Source organism: Nanorana parkeri, unplaced genomic scaffold (assembly GCF_000935625.1).
Source record: "Nanorana parkeri isolate BGI_ZX_2015 unplaced genomic scaffold, ASM93562v1 scaffold470, whole genome shotgun sequence".
NCBI lineage: Eukaryota > Metazoa > Chordata > Amphibia > Anura > Dicroglossidae > Nanorana > Nanorana parkeri.
In genome coordinates, this window is record NW_017306738.1 from 1,117,847 (window position 1) to 1,123,784 (window position 5,938).

The following is a 5,938-nucleotide window of genomic DNA, read 5'->3' on the forward strand; positions in this document are numbered from 1 at the left end:
TGTATGGGGTGCTGATCGGTCCCCCCCCCCCCCCCCCGGTCTCCCCTACATCTCTCTCTTGGCCTTTTATCACTCTAGCAAAGGCAGAGGTCATTCTGCTGCCGCTCACCAGTCAATGACACATTCCAGTGTTTCAAGACTGGGTAGAAATGTAGCACAAGCTGCCTGTACACATCTCAGCTCTTACAGACATATGAGCCTGTATGGTCATATAGCATGCACTGCAGGCCAGTATTATGTGGGCAGCTTATTGCGTAAAACTCATCCGCCCATGTGTGCGTGAGGTCTATAGGAGAGCTCAGACAAAATGCGGAAAACGGGGAGCACAGTACATCACACAAGGCTCCGAAAGCCACATGGCTTTTAGACCTCGTTCATAAAGGCAGCAAGAACAGGCAATTCATCTGTGGGTTTTAAAGATCTCTGACTGCTTACAGTAGCAATGTTCTGTAGTAAAGTTTAAATGGACAATTGACAGTGTAAAATTGTGTAGCATTTGCGTCCCTTTGCGTCGCAACAAAATTGATCCTGCATAAGGCCCTTGGTAGGTGGTACCGCTTGTCATCCGTCTTCATTCATGTCAATGGAAGAGCCCCTTTAGTGTTTGTGGTGCAGTTAAATGCGGTTGAAAAATGTTTACAGGGTGATAGGAGAAAGCCTCAGGAGCGACTGAGTATCCCAGGTAACCTAAATTCATGGTACGTGATGTGAAAGTGCCCCTTTGGAAAACCTCTACGAGGCAATCAGATGCACCCACTACCAACATAGTAAACTCCCCATTATCCGGCATCCACGGCGATTGGTAGATTCCGGATAAATGTATTTTCTGGTTGCTTGAGAATTACTATTAAAAATAGGTCTATCTAATACCATACCCCATACTATACCATAACATACCAGGATAATACATGCCGCAGATCAGCAGAACAGTGAATACACAGGGGATTTTTTTTTCGGGTTAGATGAGAGTTCTGGTTAGTTAAATACCAGATAACAGAGAGTTTACTGTGCTGTCTTCTTCTTCTGCTGGCCAGTTTGATCCCAAATCATACCTACATGCCTATGTTTGGTAAATTACATTTACCTAATATAGCTATGTGGTCATATAAGATACATTATGTCAAATAAACATTCCACCCCTTTATTTGCGAGGCCGGTGTTCTATCGAAAGTTCCAACTTGTCGACCACTCCAACTGGTGACGTCACATCCGGTGACTGCCAGTAGATCTACAGCAGATGGTGCTAGTGCACATGCCCAGGAAATCCTTGTCGAACTGTCTAACTATTGCCACAGCGCCTGATCGGCTATCCACTTCTATAACCTACTACAGTTATATTTGTCCTAGGTTATAGAAGCCGATGAGCCGATAGCCGCGCAGGCGCAGTGGCTATTGCCTCATCGGATTCTGTAACCTTGTGAAAGGTTAGATTATGTTACAGCGCCTGCACGGCCACATGATTCTTTCTACAACCACAGCTGCCACTGCACATGCGCGGCTAGCGGCTTCTATAACCCAGGACAAAAAAGTTTGTCCTAGTTTATAGAATCCGATGAGCCGCTAGCCGCGCAGGCGCAGTGGCAATAGTTAGACAGTTAAACAAGGATTTTCTGCTCATGGCAGTCACTGGATGTGACGTGCCAGTCAGAGAGCTCGACAAGTCGGAGCTTTCGATAGAACACCGGGAATGTCCAACCGACATCTGATTGGGTGGAAGTGCCCACGGCACTTCCTTGTTCGGACCGCGTTTGGTCCAAACCTGAGCTGATTAATAGTTAGCAAGTAGTAAACAAAGGACAGAAAATATACAAGGCCTTAGAGTTATATTCTGTTGCTATGGATAAAATTGGTAGCTATGATATAACTTTGATATGTAAATAGCATCTGTCTTCAGAAAAAAAAACAGACTACGAGGAGCTTTATGTTAAGTCTGATGAAAATCATAATACAGCCATAAAAAGCCTGCGATGGATCGTCCGAAGAATGAATACCTGAAGGTCACTAGCACATTGATTACTACAACCCCCAGGGTTATTCATGAGAACATAGCCATTAGTAGGACCAGCTGGAAGCAGTAGAAAAGATACCGTATCTCCATATCAGCCCGCTTTTACTACCTTCTGAGCTTAGAGGTCACACAAATGGTTCAGAGGACAATGAGGAGCTTTTGGACAAGTCTTTCTTAAACTTGTAAGATTGGATGTGATTTACTAGAACCTGCCAGAAAATAATGCTCTAAGAATAGATAGAGGCCTTTGTGTGTGTGTGTAAGAATGATTGCGCTAGCTTGAAGAGAAGACCCCTCTCCCACTTCTTTTCCCTGTGTCCCTCACCTTACTGTAGCTCCTCTTTCATTTCCCTATTTGTAAATAGAGTTTATGTACAGGTGAAACTCGAATAATTAGAATATCGTGCAAAAGTAATTGCAGTAAGTCCTGCAAAAGGGGCCCAAACCAAGTACTGAGTACATATGCATGCTTGTACTTTTCAGAGGTCCGATATTGTTCTATGTACAATCCTTGTTTTATTGATTGCATGTAATAATCTACTTTTTTGAGGTTGTGGATTTGGGGTTCTTGGGGTTTTCATGAGCTGTAAGCCATAATCATCACAATTAGACATGTGCGATTCGTTTCGTTCCGAATCGAAATTCGGACGAATTTTCGTAAATTCGGACATTCGGATGTATCCGAATTCCGAATTACAGACATAACGAATGCAAACGAATCTGAATTTCCATTTCCGAAATTCGGTAGCGTTAGTACGAACGTTCGTTTCGTTTTCTGTTCTTATTCGTTTCTTATTCGTTTCGTTCGTTCGTTTGCAGCAAAAGTGACATTTGAGGGGGAAAAATATTTTTCTCCTTCTCTAATGTCACTTTGCTCCAACGAACGAAACGAATAAGAAACGAATAAGAAACGAATAAGAACAGAACACGAAACGAACGTTCGTAATAACTGTACCGAATTTTGTCCGAATCCGAATTCCGAATCCGAATTGACTTTCACACCCGAATCCTGAAAAACGAAATAACACAAATCCGAATTTAAAACGAAACGAAACTAAACAAATTTTTTGGCAGTGCACATGTCTAATCACAATTATGACAAATCACGGCTTGAATTATCTTGCTTTGCATGTAATGAGTCTATCTCATATATTAGTTTCACCTTTTAAGTTGCCTTAGTGAAATAAATGAACTTTGCATGATATTCGAATTATTCGAGTTTCACCTGTATATTCCTTTTTGTAAATAAACCAGACTCTAACTTTGAGATCTAGTTCTCCTATTTCTGGGCAAGTCTCAATTTGAAGGTCCCTCTGTAGACAACTGTCCTTTTTGTTTTCTCACTTACCTATTCTGTGATGTTTGGGTGGCACCATCACTTGGCATCCCGATCTTTGGCCTCCCGCAATGCTGGGTAGAGAAGTCCCTCCTACTTGACGTAGGTGTGCCTTGCATAACTAGCGGGGGGGTTGAGGACACTGTCTTATGGAGCGAATACCTATCGCCCGACGCCTGGGACATGCAGTTTCGGGCGCCGGGCGAGTAGTTTCTTTGTACATTCAGCCCTGCTCCTGACAAGCAGAGCTGAATGTACAGTGGGAGCCGCTGCTCGTTTAATGCAAGTAATCTAATTAGATCACTTGTAATAAATCGAGCGGCGGCGATCGTGTCCGCCCCCCGCCGTGGTTTTCGGGGTCCCCCGTTCCGTTCTTCGTCTGCTCTGTCTAATTACTGAGACCTTGGTGCTGTTATCACAGCGCCACCTGTCTCAGCGGTCACTGAACTGCAGCTTCTGTCACAGAATCACAGAATGCCTGTCACAGAATGCCTGCGTCCTATGGACTGGAGCGCCTTATACAGCGCAAAATACGGTATATATATATATATATATATATTCACCCCTACCTTCTCCGTACACTTCAAATTTGTTCATTTAAAATGGATGAGCTTAGTAACTGAGTGGGTGGTGGGGGAGAGAGATACCTTTTAATGTGACTATAGATTTATGTATTTATATAGCTATAGTATTTATTTAGCTATCTGCCTAATAGAAGTGGGGTAACTCAATATACAAGGTCCCATGATGCATTTTTACTTTGGGTAAAGGTTCAGTGCACCTAAAAGTTATTAAAAAAAATTGTTTCGTAAATATTTTGGTGGTTTTGAGTGGGTTGAATAGGCTTGTTATATCTTTGAAGGACTTTGTAGGTAAGAATTCTGCCCTTGAGTTTCCAGCTCCTCTCAACTACCCCAGCCATTGCAAGGCCTTGTGTACATAAATTTTGGACCTGGGCGTTGGAAAAAAGCAAAAGTATGACAACACATACTTTAAACAAATTCATAAAAGGTATTGTGAGGCATCTGATGTGTATTTATGTTGCATATGGGATGTATCTATGATGCTTTTGCTTGTGATACCTATAATGAGCTGCTGTTGCTGAAAGCACTAGGAGAAAAAAAGGAAATGGGCCATACAAAAAAAAAACCTTTTCCTAATTTATATAAAACTTAAAAAGTTTTAGATACATTTTAAATAGCAATACAACATCCTGGGACACAGCTATGAATTCTGTGGAGCTATAAAAAGCCAAGGAATTATTAATCCCACCAGCATCCATCAACAACTCCAATATCAATTTTGGGCAGAATTGTCCTTAAAATGGCTCTGTACTCAACTAACTTATTTACTGGAGAAAATGCTGTTTCACATTCGGTTCAGTGCTGATCACATGTCTGTAAGCCTAGGAACTTGGTCACATGATCTCAGCTGAAGAGGAAAACCAGCCATTCTAAACTCTGTTCCACCACGTGAGCTGATCTCACAAGTGCTCTATTCTTTTATTTAGGAGTTATTTATCAACTCAGGAAGACTATTAACACAGCTTCATGTTAACATTTGTGTATCGGTCATCTTTATTGACAAACTAATGAAATGCTGATTATCATAAGTTACAAACATTTAAGTAAATGCTCTGTGGTATTAATGTAAATGGTCAAATAGGATATACATGGATCACATTCTGTATTTATAACAATCTTATAAAACATTATTGTGATCCTCATGATATAATGTAGAATACAAAGATGCCGAGTGATGCCAGGAAGGTGATGTGAGGAGCTTGAACCATAAAGCCCCCATTGCAGAAGTTGGAGATGCAGCATGTAGCATTGAAGTTGAAGTCTCTCGCGGCTCCTGTCAATTGGGCGGTCTTGTTGCAGTCTGATGGTGCTACACATCCAGCTGTGCTATAAATATTTTCAGTTCCTGTTTCGAGAAAACAAATAGCTGTGTAAATGCTAAAGTTCTTAAAGCTTTAGGACAAATAGAAAGGCAAAGTAAAATTTCAGCTTTGTTAAAGTAGACCTTTCACCAGGACAAGGAACCTTATATATATTCTAATAGTAGTTGCAGGATCCATGCCAAGACTTCCAGAACTCCCTGAAACAATGCTGGGTGTGTCCTCTGATCCAGAGGGGTATTTAAGCATCAGCTCTGGAAGTGGCTGGTGCTGCACCAGCTATCCTGTTGTGTGAGGATCTATAATGCTGAAGCCTGACCTGGACCATCTGACCATCCTCTGCTTGCCACCTTCCTTGACCCTTGCCTGGACCTGACTATGATCTATCTATCTATCTATCTATCTATCTATCTATCTATCTATCTATCTATCTATCTATCTAATTCTATCTATCTATCTATCTATCTATCTATCTATCTATCTATCTATCTAATTCGATCTATCTATCTAATTCTATCTATCTATCTAATTCTATCTATCTATCTATCTATCTATCTATCTATCTATCTAATTATCTATCTATATGCATATTAGTAAATGTATGGTCAATTATGCTATAACCTATGCAAAAAGTTGCACAACAAATCCATGGGCAATACTTGTATGTATTGGCTAAAACACTAAAAACATA